The sequence below is a fragment of the Trichosurus vulpecula genome, chromosome 2 (genome assembly GCF_011100635.1).
Source record: "Trichosurus vulpecula isolate mTriVul1 chromosome 2, mTriVul1.pri, whole genome shotgun sequence".
In the NCBI taxonomy this organism is placed as follows: Eukaryota; Metazoa; Chordata; class Mammalia; order Diprotodontia; family Phalangeridae; genus Trichosurus; species Trichosurus vulpecula.
This window is the reverse complement of record NC_050574.1, coordinates 39,532,736-39,549,254: the sequence shown is the minus strand read 5'-3', so window position 1 is coordinate 39,549,254 and position 16,519 is coordinate 39,532,736. Positions and strand designations below refer to the sequence as shown.

The window sequence follows — 16,519 nt, the reverse complement described above, 5'->3', positions numbered from 1 at the left end:
ACCCCAAGAGTCATTTCCTAACAGATAAGTGGTCAAAGATATAAACAATTCTCCTCCCCTCCAAAAATTTGCGAACTATTAATGATGGTATGGAAGAAAATTCCAAATTGCTAATAATAAAGGAAATGGAATCAGAATAGCTTTGACTTTTCATCTCATGTCCTACAGATTGGCAAAGATGCCAGTAAATGGCAATAGGCCGTGTTGGAGATAGGCACACTATTACATTCTTCATGGAGCTGTGAATTTGGAACCATTTGGGAAAATAATTTGTAGTTAGACTGACAAAAAGTGATTCCTGTGTCTGTACCTTTTGTTCTAGAGCTTCTGCTCCTGGACATGTACTCCAAGAAAGACATTGGGAAGAAGAAAGTCTCTAAATACACAAAATAGTTATTGTGGCACTTTTTGTAGTTGCAGAAACAGGAGCAAAGTAGAATCCTAGCAACTGGAGAATGACTAAACACATTGTAATACATGAAGCTGTGAATAGAAAGCATGGAAGTATCTAGATGAATTACTACGGAGGGAGGTAAGTGGAGCCACAGTGTCAGAAGTGAGAATAGCCATCACAAATTATTTGAAAGCAAGCATTGCACAGTGACAAAGAATTAAGCATGGAGGTAAAGGAGAGATTTGAGGTCACACCCCCCTTTGTTCCTTTGCAGAAGTGGGAGGTTCTTGTGGGGTGGAGCATTGTACATATTTTCACATTTTTTCCAATGTATTGATCAATTTTGCCAACTTTTTTCTCTTCCTTTTTTTTTTTTTTTGTTTTTTGGGAGGGAGGGCAGGGCAATTGGGTTAAGTGACTTGCCCAAGGTCACACAGCTAGTAAGTGTGTCAAGTGTCTGAGGCTGGATTTGAACTCAGGTCCTTCTGACTCTAGTTCTGGTGCTCCACTCACTGCACCAACTAGCTGCCCCTTCTTCCTCTTTTTTTTTTTTAAATAAAAAAAAATCTTGTTATTTGGAATGGCTCCCTGGAAGGGGAAGGGGGAAGAGGGAAGAATACAGGGGGAAATTTAGGTGATGTAAAAATGGATTAGGATAAGATCACTACCCTGGCGTTTGATTCATGATTGGTAACAAAATAGATAAAGGTCAAAGAATGGGGAGAAGATATCAGGGGGGCAGGGATCAGGTTAAACCCAGGTCCTCATTAGGTCAAAGTTAAGAACCCAACATGAATCAGAGAAAACATCATTTCTTACCAGAAATTACCCTGGACTTAAAATCAGAAGAACTGGGTTTAAATCCCAAATCCCAGGGTCATCATTTACTGTGGTTTTGCATAAATCACTTCTCTCTCTAACTTTGTGATTGTTCATAGAAAAAAAATGATTGTATTAGAATAGAAGTAGTGCTCTCTCATTTTGACAGATTGGCCTAGTGACTTGTAATAATATCTGATGTGTTCATGGGGCTTTGTTTGCCAAGTGTTTCCCATCACTTGATGTTCACAACTTCTGTGTGATTCAGGTGGTATGTGTGCTTTGCTAAAGGTCGAAGTGCAAGTAATAGTAGTTCACACTTTTAGAACACTTTCACTGTATAAGAAGTTTCTTCACAGAAACTCTGGGTTGGTACATCGTTATCCCAGTTTTCCATGTAACCTCTGAATTTGATTTCTGCTCCAGTCTGTAGCTTCCCTCCTCCCCCCACCCCCAATCAATTTTTGTATCTTGGTGGGGTGCCAAAGAGAGATCAAAGTGTGGAGGTAGTACAGGGAAAATAATAATAAAAAATTAGTAATGGTGATAACTGGCAGATGCTGGGAAATCAAGAAGGAAGACTGAGGAAATGCTGTTAGTTTTAGCAGTTAAAAAATCAATCATGATAACTTCAGAGACTATGGTCTCCCTTGAGTGATGAGCTCTCATGCTAGATCACAGATGATTTAAAAGAATCATAGCATCACAGAATCAGATAGTTGGAAGGGACTTCAGCAGCCACCAAGTCCAGTCTACATAGGAAAGGAATGTACATTGTAACATCCCCAAGAAGAGAAGTAGACCCCTGGCCTCTAAGGAGGGGGCCTCCACCACCTTTCAGAGCAGTGTGTGACTCTTTTCATGCCTATAATTTTGGGAAGTTTGTCCTGACGTAAATCATACATTTGCCCTTAGGAAATTCTATGTATCGCTCCTGATTTTGTCTTTTGGGGCCAAATACAACAAATCTAAATCCCATTTCACATGATGGTCTTTTAAACCTGGCTTGGCCGTTGTAATGGCAAGCAAAGTGGGACTTTGTGCTGTTTTTTCTTTTGGAATGCTTCTCAGCAGTAAGGCAATCGAGTGCCTTTGATTGAGCCTTACTTTGTTTCAATCGAGTCTTTGGTTGAATCAAGAGTCTTTGATGACTTGCTTAAGTCACAAGAAAGCCTAAGTCACGTGAGTTGAAGTCACATGGTTGTGGTGCCCTCTGACCTTGAAGAATCCCATATATACTTGGAGGTTAGCATTTTGCTTTGGGGGGCTCACTCATTGGAAGAGCATTTCTGTGATTTTGCCAGGCAAGACTCTGGGTAGCCATTAAGGAGCTCCACCCCTGGCTTTGAAATCCAGATGTTGGTGCTTCTCTCTCCAGTAACTATGTATGTATTGCTATGGACAGACAGAAGCCCTGTCTGCTGATTTGTGTTATTTGCTCTCTTTATATAATTTGTGCTTGTAATTTCTGTTTCTGTTTTCTCTGAAAGTTCAGGGTGCTGACTTTTTCCCCTGAACTAAGTGAATGACATATGTATGTTTAAAGTGAGATTGTAAACCCCTTAAAGTTGCTTTCCTTAGAAAAGCAGATCAAAGAACCTGTGCTAACAGCCCTCCTGTGTGCTGGTGTTATTGGCCTAACCCCTCCACAGCAGCTCTCCCACTTACCTCCTCAGGGTGTCTCTTTGTCTCCTTTTCAGCCTTCTTTTATGTGTTGCCTCATTAGAACATAAGATCCTTGAGGACAGGGACTTTTTCTTTTTACTTTTATTTGTATTCCCAGTACTTGGTACTAGTGCTTGGCACCTACTACACCAGTGTTGTTGTTGTTGTTCAATTGTATCCTTTCTGACTGGAGGACTGTACTACCCATGGGGTTTTCTTGGCAGAGATACTGGGGTGTTTTGCCATTTCCTTTTCCAGTGGATTAAGGAAAACAGAGGTTAAATAACTTGCCCAGGGTCACATGGCTAGTAAGGGAGGCTGGATTTGAACTTAGGTCTTCCTGACTCCAGATCTGGTGCTCTACCCACTGACCCATATAGATGCCTTTGGCAGGGCAGTAATAAATGCTTTATCTATCTAAAAACCTGAAGGTAGCTCTTATTTTGCTACAGTTCTTTTCTCTAGGTCCTTCAAATAATTCTCATAGGACTGAGATTAAGGTCTGTCAAGGACAAATCTTCTACCACTGTGATGTGTTTTCATGGTGAGAGCCAGTGTGGTGTGCGGGAAATCACGTTGAATTGGGAGTGAGGAAATGGGCATTGCAGACCCAGGGGGGTAGTTCCCTTCCCTTTGGAGCTGTTCATTGGCCCTCTTTTAGCCTCAGCGTCCTCTGTAAATTTGTGTGCTGATATTCACATAAGCAGCACACAGTGGGCTCCCTTGAGAAAAGTATTCTGCAAACCGTAAAGTGCTATTGCAGTGGGAGCTGGCATCATCCCCATGAGCTTCTAGATAATCACAAAATTTCTGACCTTCAGTGTTGTGATGAAAAATTGGAAGAAGGGAGAAGTCTAATACCTGATTTGTTGATTCTGGAAGGAAAACTAGGTCCAGAATTGGAGAAAGCAAATGCTGACCCCAGTCTTGCCCATCCTGGGTAGGCCGTAGAGCGCTGGCCAGATGGCTCATGTAAGGCACTGAGTGGGACTCGGCTGAGCTACTCCCTCAGCAGAAGAGCCGGGGATTCTCTCTTGGAGACATGAACCATCAGCTTCCTCCAAGTGAAGACATGAAGAAACAGCAATGTTATGCCACATGTGTGACCTTGGGCAGGGTTCTCTGGCCTTTATTTTCATATCTTTAAAATAAACAGAATGGAGTACATGGTTTGGAAGATCCTTTCCATTTGTAGATCAGTGAGGAGCTGATCTGAAGGCCATTGTGCCAGAGCTCTGGAGAGTCATCAATCCTTGAGGTTCAATAAGAATTTCCAGGCAGTCCAGGATAAACCAGCCCTTATTTGGAAGAAGGTAAAGGAAGTCAAGTCAACACACATTTATTAAGTGCCTACTGTATACCAGGCACTCATCTAAACAATGGGAATACAAAGAAAAGCAGAAGACAGTCCCTCCTCCCAATGAGCTCACAGTCTAATTGTGGCAGCAATATGCAAACAGCTGTATGTATGTGTATGTGTGTGTTCATGTAATAAAATATATATCAAGAGATGATATAAAAAGAATATGTTTCATATCTGTACAGTGTGTATATATACATGCATATACACACACACAGAGAACTTGATGGAAGCTGGGAGAGAGAGAATTCCAGGCATGGGGGGCAGCCACTGAAAGTGTAGAGAGTTGAGAGATGGAGTGTCAATGGGAGGAGTAGGACAGAGGCCAGTATCACTGGACCTCAGTGGTGGGGACAGAGTATAAGATGCAAGAATACTGGAAAGGTAGGAGTGGGCCAGGTCACAGAGCCTGAAGGCCAATGTTGTTTATATTTGATGCTGGAGATGTTAGGGAACCATTGAGGTTTATTTAGTAGAGTGGTGACATGGTGAAACCTGGGCTTTACACAGTGGGGGATGGGCTGGAGTGGGGAGAGACAACAGGGAGACCAACAAGTAGGCTGGTGGAATGGTACAGGATTGAGGTGATGAGGGCCTGCACCAGGGTGGTAACTTTGTCAGAGGAAAAAGAGCAGGTTCGTTGACAAGAGATAGTACAAATGTAGAATTGCCAGGACTTGGTGTCAGATTGAATGGAAGGGGTCAAGAGAGTGAGGTGTCCAGGATGACACCTGGGTTGGAAGTGTGGGAGTACTACAATAGGAAAGACAGGAAGGGGGGGGAGATTTGACAAGAAAGATAAGTTTAGTTTTGGACATGTTCAGTTTCACATGTCCAGTAAGTGGATCTGGGAATTATCTGCATAGAGATGAGAATTGAATCCATGGGAGCTGGTAAGATCACAAAGTGAAGTAGTAGAGAGGGAGAAGAGAACAAGGCCCAGGACAGAATCCTGTGAGACACCCAACATTAATGGGAATAACTTGGATGAAGACCCAGCAAAGGAGACTAAGAAGGAGCAGTCAGACAAGTAGGAGAACTGGGAGAGAGCAGTGAATGTCAAGGAGGTGGCAGTGATGGATAGTGTCAGTGGTTGCAGAGAGGATTGAGAAAAGGTCATTAGATTTGGTAATTAAAGAGATCATTGGTAACTTTAGAGAGAGCACTTTCAGTTGGATGATGACAGAAGCCAGACAGAAGGGAGTAAGAGGAAAGAAGGTGGAGGCCCTTTTTGTAGATGGCTTTTCAAGGATTTTAACCACAAAATGAAGGAGAGGTGTTGAATGACAGCTAGTGAGAATAGATGGATGAAGTGAGGGGCTTTGGAGGATGGGGGCACACCATTGGTGTGTTTGCAGTCATTGAGGAAATGTCCAGTAAGTACAGAGAGATTGAAGATTAGTGAGAGGGATGACAGAGGGGAGTATTTGTTGGAGAAGGTGGCATGGAATGGGATCACTTGTACACATGGTGGGGTTAGCCTTGATAAGGAGAAGGGCCACCTCTTAGTGTGAGATGACTGAAGAAGAAGAAACTGGTGGAAGGAATCTCGAGTAATGGGAGATGAGGGGCAGGGAAAGAGAGGGAGCTCTTGGCAAATGGCTTCAGTGTTTTCATTGAAGTATGAGGCAAGGCTCTAGCTGAGAGTGTGAGGGAAGGGATTTGAGGTTTGAGGAGGGATGAAAAGTTTTGGGAAGAGCCACTGTAGTGAGTAGGATTATGAAACTTAGGGAGACGTGAAAAAGATTGCCTTTCTGCAGTTAGGGTCCAGTTCAGATTGGGTAACATAAATTTGTAGTAGATCTAGTTGGCATGGTTTCATGATTTTCTTCATCTTCTTTCAGCAATACCTGAATTAGGAAGGAAGGCTGCCAGTGGTGGGAGCAGTCCAAGGCTGAGGCCTGACAGGGCCAGATGGGGGAAAGGATGAGGGGGCAGGAATTTGAGAAAGTATGACAGTATGGAATTGGCCTGCAAAAATAAGGCATGGAGGGATTGGAGTTTGCAGTGAAGATAAAGACCAGGATTTGGGATTACAAAGCAGAGGGGAAAGGTGGTCAGGGATCAGATGGGAAAATAAGGAGAGTCACAACGGAGGAATGGTCCTGTCTCAGGTCGAAAGAGCAGAGCTGGAATTCACAGGCTTAGGGGAGTAAAGGCCCTTAGCAACCATCTAACTAAGGTCCTTAGAGGGGAAGGAACTCTACCGGGTCATGCAGGTATCTTATTGTCTTCTCCCTCCAAGGCCTGGGCTCTTTCAAGTGCTCTGGTCCTGGAATCTAGTGAAGCTGAAGTCATGGTGGTGAAGCTAGAGCACTGTTAATGAGAAGGGGCTCACACAATCTCATAGCAAGGAACCCTGGCAGTCAAATGTTGGTGAGCAGGGGAGTGAAGACAGATCTCCACAAGGTTCAGCTCACCCTCTCATTATCCAGGGACTCTTTTCCTACTGTCTACAGCTGGGCCCAGATCTTTCAAATCCTGACAAATCCTTCCCTTGACTTCGGCACCTTTATAAGCTACCTTCACAGTCAAACTCTTACGAGCCGCTCTCTACACCTTTTGCCCCTGTTTTCAACTCATTTCTCTTTATCTTGTAGTCTGGCTTCCATCCCTACCACTCAGTTCAAAATGCTTTCTTTGTGCTTACTAAAGATTCATTTCAAAATCCAAAAGGCTTCCCTAGGACCTCTCTGGACCTTGGACACTGCTGACCATATGCTTCTCTTTCATCACCCACTTTTACTTTGTTCTCCCCACCCCGACAACAATGTTCTCTGATTGTTCTCCTACCCACCTGATCATTTTTAGATATGAAATCTTTGTCATATAAATTTGCTGCAAAGATTTTCCCCAGAAGTTCCCTTTTGATTTTAATTGCAATGGATTTGTTTGTACAAATATTTTAAATTTTATAAAATCACTGTTGTCCATTTTATTTTCTGTGATCCTGTCACTTTTTAGTCATGAATGGTTTTCCTATCCAATGATCTGAAAAGTAACTTCCTTGCTCCTCTGATTTGCTTATTATGTCACCTTCTGTGTCTTAGTCTGTATCCATCTTGGTGTGTGGTTTGAGATACGGTCTATACCAACTTCCTGCCAACTGCTTTCTGGTTTTCCTAGCAGGTTTTGTCAGGCCTTTCCCTAGTAAGGTTTATTAAACACCATACTATTTTCCTTCCTTCCTTCCTTCCTTCCTTCCTTCCTTCCTTCCTTCCTTCCTTCCTTCCTTCCTTCCTTCCTTCCTTCCTTCCTTCCTCTCTCCCTCCCTCCCTCCCTTCCTTCTGTCTTTCTTTTTTTCTTTGTTTTCCTTTTTTCTTTCTTGATATTGTATATCTGTTTTGTGTCAGCATTTGGAACTTACCTTGGTAGATTAAGAAAAGGATTTGTTCCATAAAACTTGGACTCAGTCAAAAGGCTGCATCCAAGGGCCTAGAAGGCCACATGCAGCCTTGAGGCTACAGGTTACCCACCCCTGCGTGAGTCCAAACCGAATATGTGCACGCTGTGGTCCAGTTTTCCCAGCAGTTTTATGTCAAATAGTGAGTCTTTATCTCAGTAACTGTGATCTTTGGATTTATTGAACATTATGGCATTGTTTCCTTACTTTTTCATGTTATGTACCTAGTCTGTTCTACAAATCAATTTCTATTTTTTAACTAGTAACAAATTATTTTAATGGTTACTGCTTTGTAGTATAGTTTGGGATGCTACTAACCGACGGTTTAACTTCCTCCTTTCTAAAATAATTATTATCCTTGAAATTCTTGACCTTTTGTTTCTCCATATTCTTTGCCTTACAGTTTTTTCTAGCTCAAGAAAATATTCCTTTGGTAGTTTGATTATTTGTTGTTGTTTTTTTGTTGAGTCGTTTTCCGTTGTGTCCAACCATTTGTGACCCCATTTGGGGTATTCTTGGCACAGATACAGGAGTGGTTTGCCATTTCCTTCTCCAGCTCATTTTACAGATTGACTTGCCCAGGTTCACATAGCTAGTAAGTGTCTGGGGCCAAATTTGTACTCACAAAGATGGTCTTACTGACTCTAGGCCAGGCATTCTATCCCACTGTACCATCTAGCTACCCTTAATTATTATTACTGAATAAATAAATTAATTTAGGTAGTATTGCCATTTTCATTATATTGGCCGGATGTATACCCATAAGCAGGAATGTTTCTCCAGTTACATCAGTTTGTCTTTATTTTTGTAAATAATATTTTATAGCCGGATTAATATAATTACTGGATACATTTCAGTAGATCCACTTCCAAATATTTTATAGCTTCTGTAGCTATTCTGAATGGAATTTCCCTTTCTAACTCTAGCTGGTTTTGTTGGTAGTACGCAGGAATGCTGATGACGTATATAGATTTATATTATTATATCATGCAACTTTGCTGAATTTATTGTTTCAATAATTTTTGCTTGACTCTTTAGAGTTTTCCAAGTAAATCATCATATATTAAAAGTAATCTTTTTGTTTTTTCCTTGCCTGTGATTATTCCCTTGATTTATCTTTGTTGTCTTATTGCTATAGTTAGGATAGGATGCTTGTAATGGTAATAATGTGCATAATTTCTTTATCCCTGATCTTACTGGAAAGGCCACTAACTTTTTTCCATTACATATAATGTTTCTTCTTGTTTATCAATAGATATTATTATTGCATAAAGGAAAAGTCCATTTATTCTTTTGATTATTTTAAACAAATACATATTGGATTTTGTCAAAAACCTTTTTAGTATCTATTGACATTCTTGTGTTGCAAAATTATTTTCATTATTGATATGATTTACATATTTATAGCCTACTTTACATCGAACAGCCTTGCATTACTGGTATATATCCAACATGAACATCGTATATAATCTTGTAAGCCTATTTACTAATATTTTATTTAAAAAATTTGTGTCAGTGTTATTTAGAGACGGTGGTCTGTAGTTTTCGTTCTCTGTTTTGTTTCTTCCTGGTTTAGCTATCAAAAACTATATTTGAATCATGGAAAGAGATTGAAAAGGAACCATCTTTTCCTATTATTGCAAACTGGTTTTGTGTGTGTGTGTGTGTGTGTGTGTGTGTGTGTATGTGTAATATTGGGGTTAATTTTGGTTTGAATTTTGATAAAATTCACTTGTAAATACATCTGGTCCTGGAATTTTTTTCTTTGGGAGTTAATTTATGACTTGTTCAAGTTCCTGTTCTGATATTAGGTTATTTCTAATTTTGTTATACAGTGTATTTTCTGTTTTTGTAAGTAGTTTCCCCTAATATATATCATTCCTCTAATAATATTTTTTTTGATATCTAATTAGTCAAAATAGTTTCCAATAATTTCTTTTATTTCATCTTCAGTTGTTGCTGTTTCTCCTTTTTCATTTTTGATTTAAAAAATTTGGTTTTCCTTCTTTAAAAAAATCAAACTAGCTGTTTTTCTATTTTATTTTTAAATGCTCCTAGATTTCTCCATTCAGTTTTTAAATGTCAATATTAATATCTTCTTTAATTCTTAGAACTTGTACTTTTTACTTAGAATTTTTTATTCATTTTTTTAAAGTTGCAGGCTAAACTTACTGGTTTGTTCTTTTTAAATCAATGACAATTTTTAAAAATTAAATTGTTTTCTTTTTGAAAAATGAAATTATACTTTCTTTCTGTCCAACTGCCCTCCTTCACATTTAAAAAGAAAGGAAAACAAAATCCTTCTAATGTAGGCAAGAAAAACACATAATGAAGGCTTTGTTGTGCCCCCTACCCCCATGTCTCAATTTGCATTGTAAATCCATCATCTCTTAGTCAGGAGGTAGGTGTCATGTTTCATCATAAATTCCCTTGCATCATGGTTGGTGGTTGGTTGTGTTGATGAGAGTTCTTAGGTCTTTCAAAGTTGTTTTTCTTTATGGTATTATTGTTAGATATGCTTACTTTACTCTGCCATCAGTTCATCCAAGTCTTCTGAGGTGTCTCTAAAACTGTCTTCATCATTTCTTCCAGCACAATAGTATTCTGTCACATTCACGTACTGTAATTTATTGACTCGCTCCTCAGTTGGTGGCTCCACCTTCCCTCTGTTTCCAGTTCTTTGCCACCATGAAAAGAACTGCTATGAATATTTTTCCTTTTCCTCTTTGTTCTCTTTAGGGATGTAGACCTAGTATTGGTATCATTCATTGGGTTGAAGGGTATGTTTGGTTTAATAACTTGGGAGATAGTTCCAAATTGTTTTCTGGAATGGCTGAACCACTTCATACTTTTTCAAAAAGTGCATTAGTGTACCTGTTTTCCCATGTTCCCTCTAACATGTCATTTTTGTTTTTTTGTCAGTCTTGTCAATCTGATAGGTGGAGAGTTGTTTTAATTTGAATTTCTCTAATTGTTAGTTGGCTTTAGAGCATTTTTTCATATGGCTATTGATAATTGAATTCTTCCTCTGAAAACTGCCTGTTAATATCCTTTGATCATTTATCAATTGCTTTTATTCTTATAAATTTTAGTCACTTCTCTACATATCTTAGGAATGAAATCTTTTTTTTTAGAGAAACTTGTTGCAAAGATTTTTTTTTCCCTCCTATTTACCTGACTCTCTTCTAATTTTAGCTGCATTGGTTTTGTTTTGGCAATTTCAAAAAAAAAAAAACTTTATATAATTAAAACTGTCCATTTTATCTTTGATCCTCTCTGTTACTTGTTTGGTGATGAATTCCTCTCTGTCTGTAGATCTGACAGATAATTTCTTCTTCTTCTGATTTGTTTATGTTGTCATCCTTCATATACCCATTTGGAGCTTATCTTGGATATATCATGATATTTTGATTTATACCTAGTTTCTACCAAAATTACTTTACAGTTTTCTCAACAGTTTTTGTCAGATAGTGAGTTCTTACTTGAGTCCCTGGTACTTTGGGTTTATCAAATACTAGGATACTTTTGTCATTTGTTTCTATATATTGTGCACTTAATCTATTTGACTAATTGACCTGTTTCTTAATCATCACCCATATTTTTTCACCGTGTCATCCAGTTTCTATTCACAAGGAAAAATCAGTCTTTTAATATTTTTGAAAAATTCCTGACATTAAAAACTAAATTGAAATGTATTAATATCCCTCTCTTACATTTCATTGATAAAGCAGGAAAAAAAAATCATGAACCCCCTCTCCCCAAAGGAAAAACAACCCCCTCCAAAACTCAAAAGCAAAACAACAATATCTAAATCCAGAGAGGCTTATTAGGCTAAATGGTTTTTAGCTTTAGTAGCTGAACAGAGAAAGGAACTAAAGCAATATAATTTTTAAAAACAAATGAGTGATAAATTTATGTAGAAACTGAAAATGTACCCAACTGTTCAGAAACTACACAGATGGATCATGGGTAGTGAACAGCACAAGGGAATCATGGGTGAGTCTAGCTGTTCCACACCTCATCTTCTCTGAGGCAAGCCTGACATTGATTAGATACTGGGCCAGGCTAATGCAGGCGGCAGATCCAGTCATGATAACCTGCCTTTCAGGAGATCCTTCCATGGATTGGCCATTTGATTTGAGCCCCAGACATCTGGAGCTCCTTTATGGTACCATTATGCCCAGTTATGCTGCCAATTAAGTCATTTACTTTGGTGAGTTCATGAGAAGTAGTCTGAGCAGATGCATCCAATACTGGCCCATAGCTTTTCACCTCTGGAGATCTGGATTCATTGCCACTGAACCTGATGTTGCCGCATATCACTGGAAAGTGAGACTATTGCTTTACCAGCTAGTGCAGCTGGTCAGATCTGGTTGTGCAATGGCATATTGGCCTTGGATAGTATAGGCCTCGATAAGGGAAGGCGGTGGCATTGGGAAAACTCGTACTATCACTGCCTGCGCTGTCCCTATACTGATCACCTGCAAAGATTGGCTGGAGAGTCAGGCTGATATAGGATGGTTACATCCTTTAGGAGGGACTTCAACGTGACTACGCAGATCTGTTTGACACACTCTGTGGGATGCCAGCTATAGTGATGGCCTTTTCAATTGAGTTTGTTAGCCACTTGGGCCTGTCCCGTCTACTCACTCATTTCTTTTCCTTTAAGGTTTACTCCTCCTCCTCCTCCTCCTCTTCCTCCTCCTCCTCTTAGCAATAGCATTGATATAGTGCTTCAGAGTTTGCAAAACACTTTACAAATATTATCTTTTTTATCCTTGCAACAATTCTGGTAAATAGATTCCATTATTATCCCTATTTTATGGTTGAAAAAAACCAAACTAGATGGTAAGTGACTTGAACAAGGTCACACAACTAGTAAGTGTCTGAGGCTGGATTTGAATTCAGGTTTTCCAGACTCCAGTCCCAGTCTTCTCTCTACCCACTGCCCCCTCCTTATCACTAGTCCTTTATTATGGTTGATCATTATGTTAATCAAAGTTATTTAAGTTACTAAAAATTGTTCATTTTTATAATACTGTAGTATCACATACATACTTTTTCCTTTGGGAATTTACTTATGACTTGTTCAGTTTCTCTTTTTAAAATAGTATGATTTAAATTATCTTATTCTTTAAATCTTTGTATATCATATATTTGTAAATGTTAATCCATTTCAGTTAGGTTGTCAGTTTTATTGACATATAGTTAAGCAGAATTATCTCTTAATCATTTCTTTTAGTTTTTATTCTTTTCTTTAGAGTTCCCTCACTTTATTTTTCTTACCAGTAATTTGGTTATCCTCTTTTTTAAAAAAATCGAAGTGTTTAGTGCTTTATCTGTTATAAAATAATTCCTAATTTTTTTCTTTCAATTTTGATAATCTTTTATTTTGAAAATTTCTACATTGATATTTGGGTTTTAAAATTTTATTGGTTTTCTAGATTTTAAGGTTGCATGCCCAGTTCATTGATCTGTTCTTTCTCTTGTTGATGAAAATATTTAGAGATGTAAAATTTCCACTAAAGATTTTTCTGGCTGCATCCCCAAATTTTGGTATGTTGTGCCACTGTCATTATCTTTAATGAAATTATCTATTGTTTTTATGATTTGTTCTTTGATCTACCAATTCTTTAGTATTAAGTTATTTAGTTTTCAATTAATTTTTAATCTTTTGTAGTGGCCTTTTTAAAAAAGTTATTAGCACTATGTTGTAGTCAACACAATAAAGTACAATCCAACATCTGTTTAATATTTCTGCTGTTCTGTATTAGCTTTTGAGGTTTTTATGCCCTAATATATGGTTAATTTTGTGAAGGTGGCATGTACAGTACAGAAGTATGTATACTCTTTTCTTTTCCTATTCAGTTATGGCCAGAGTTCTATTATGTCTAACTTTTCTCAAATTCTATTCATGTTCTTAACTTACTCCTTATTTTTTAGTTAGATGTGTCTAGATCAGAAAGGACACATTGAGGTATCCCACTATTATAGCTTTATATTCTAGTTCTCCCTGTAAGTTGTTTAGCTTTTCTGTTTAAGTATTTTGATTCTTTGATAAGACCAGTAATTTCCTGATGTAACCTGCCTAACTTCCATGACTCAGCATCCTCCCTGCAACCTGATGAAGCTTTCTGACCTGGGAGCATAAAAGGTCTAGTCATGTGTAATAGAGGCCTCTCAGACTTGGTGGGTGCCTGAAATCACAAGAGTTTACCTAGCTTGATGACATACTGACCAACATGTTTTTAGATGAAGATGAGAGGGGCTGCATTCAGAGAAACTAAGTGTCACTGTATCCTTGCTGTGTTAGAGAAAAGGAAACCACCTCCTTTGTTAAATATTCAGCGACTGCAGCTACTCATTTCATCCCAACATGGAACCTGAGTTAAGACAGCACTGGGGTTAGAGCTGTGCCTTCAACATATGTTAAACCAATGGGTGCATTTTTGTTAAGTCTTGAAGTTCCTTCATTGTCTGTGGTCCCTTTTAGTTGTCAGTTAGTTAATAGACTTTAAGCTCCTCCTGTGTGCTGGGCACTGTGCTAAGTCCTGGAGGTGGAAAAATAAAGAAAGAAAAGTAAAAGAGAACTCCTACTTAAGGAGCTTAGCATGTGTAGTTTCCCTGTTTATGTCTTTTAATTAATTATTTTGCTGTTTACTTGTCTGAGATCTTGATTGTTGCCCTTGCCTTTTTGGCTTCAGGTGAATGAAGTCAGCATAATAGATTTGGCTTCAACTCTTTATTTTAAGTCTTGGGAGAGCTACTGTTGGGTGTGGTGGAGCTATGGCCTGTTGGGGTAAGGGAGATGGGGAAGCAGCCCCTGGAGGGGCCCTTCTACAGTGGGGTCCTCTGACAAGTGCCCTTCAGGCCCCTCCAGTCATGCTACTCTTGTGACGTGAAGGGGCTGTGCACTGGACCAGATTCTAGCTGAGCAGGGTTTGACCAGCTCATCTGGCTGTGGAGTACCTGTAATGACTGGGATGACTGTGTCACACAGATGGATGCAGTAGGGCAGCCATGGAGTTCCACTGTAATCACATGGGAGCTCTTCTCAGCATCCACATATAGACCTGGGGAGCCAACAAGAAAAAGAAGGGAGAAAGGGGATGGATCTTGGGATCTTAGAGTGGCCTAAAGAGGCAGCAGGTGGTGGGGGGTAATGGGAGAAAAATGATTAAGCTTCAGAAGATTCAAATTGGAGAGAGATGTTGTCAGTGTAATGATTGCAGTAAAGCACTCCCAACTCAAACATATCAGAGGATTCGTACAGAAGTGAAGCCTTATAAAGCTAATGAAAGTTAGGCTCTTATACCCACATCTCCTGAGTCATCATGAGAGAATTTATGTTGGTGAGAAGCCTTGTTAATGTAATAAATGTTTTTTTAAGGTAGTGTTTTCTTCAGTGTATTTTTCAATATTTTTTTGGGTCTCCTTTAGCAAGTCATTGACTTGTTTTTCATGGTTTTCTCGCATCCTTCTCATTTCTCTTCCCAATTTTTCCTCTACTTCTCTAACTTGCTTTTCCAAATCCTTTTTGAGTTCTTCTATGGCCTGGGGCCAGTTCATGTTTTTCTTGGAGGCTTTTGTTGTAGGCTCTATGACTTTGTTGTCTTCTTCTGGCTGTATGTTTTGGTCTTCTTTGTCACCAAAGAAAGAATCCAAAGTCTGAGACTGAATCTGGGCGCGTTTTCGCTGCCTGGCCATATTCCCAACCAACTAACTTGACCCTTGAGTTTTTCAGTGGGGTATGACTGCTTGTAGACTAACGAGTTCTGTGTTCTACGTTTGGGGGGGAGATGCCAGCTCTGTCAGAGCCGCACTCCTCCTTCCCCAAGAACCCCCAGTCCAGACTGGGCTTAGATCTTCAGCAGGCTGTTGCACTCCTGCTCTGATCCGCCACTTAATTCCTCCCACCAGGTGGGCCTGGAGCTGGAAGTAACAACAGCTGTGGCTGCCCCACTTCCGCTGCCCCTGGGAGAACTCTTCCACTCCTGCAGCTTTTCCCACTAACCTTCTCCGCAGTCTTTGGTGTTTGTGGGTCGAGGGGTCTGGTAACTGCCGCAGCTCACATATTCAGGGCGCTAGGCCCCCCTCTGCCCGGCTTCTGGTCTGGATGGTCCACGCCGCTCAGGCTGGGCTCTGCTCCACTCCGTTCCCAGCTCCCAGCTCCGTGTGGGATAGACCTCACCCAGAGACCATCCAGGCTGTCCTGGGCTGGAGCCCTGCTTCCCTCTGCTGTTCTGTGGGTTCTGCCGTTCTAGAATTGGTTCAGAGCCATTTTTTATAGGTTTTTGGAGGGACTCGGGTACAGAGCTCACTCTAGTCCCTGTTTACCAGCCACCATCTTGGCTCCGCCCCCCCTAATGTAATAAATGTAAGAAAGCCTTCATTCAAAACTCCTGCCTTAATAAGCACCAGAGGAGTCTGAGATCCAAGTGTAAGGAGAGTAGGAAGGCCTTCACAGCTTCAAAACTAATCCTGCACTCAAGGATGCATACTGCAGAGAAGCTTTATAGATGCGATAAATATGGAAAAGCATTCACTGACCCTCTTCACATATTTCATCCTCAGAGGATTCATACTGGGGAGAAGCCATTGAAGCGTAAATAATGTAGGCACACCTTCACTCAGAATTCAACCCTCATTGGACATCAGAGGATTCATGCTGGAGAAAAGTCTTGTAATGAATTCAGGAACAGCCTCATCCACCATGTGTAATTTATTGAACAATAAATAATTCATATTGTTCAGAATTCTTAGAGAGAAGATGAAAATCAGGAAGCCTGCATTCATGTTTTAGACCTTGTTAAGCACCTGAGGATTCATGCAGGATGGAAGGAGCCTTAATAAATGGAAGGAAGCCTTGTGATTGTAA

At 39.9% G+C, this 16,519-nt stretch overlaps 1 protein-coding gene and 1 pseudogene across 1 annotated transcript in view; one reads left to right on the top strand and one right to left on the bottom strand.

The window, feature by feature from the left end:
* The window catches only part of LOC118839164 (zinc finger protein 850-like), a 154,718-nt gene that overhangs the window by 22,039 nt on the left and 116,160 nt on the right, over positions 1–16,519 (top strand). The gene's annotated exons all lie outside the window — the stretch shown is intronic.
* LOC118839815 lies at positions 11,592–16,240 on the bottom strand (annotated as a pseudogene).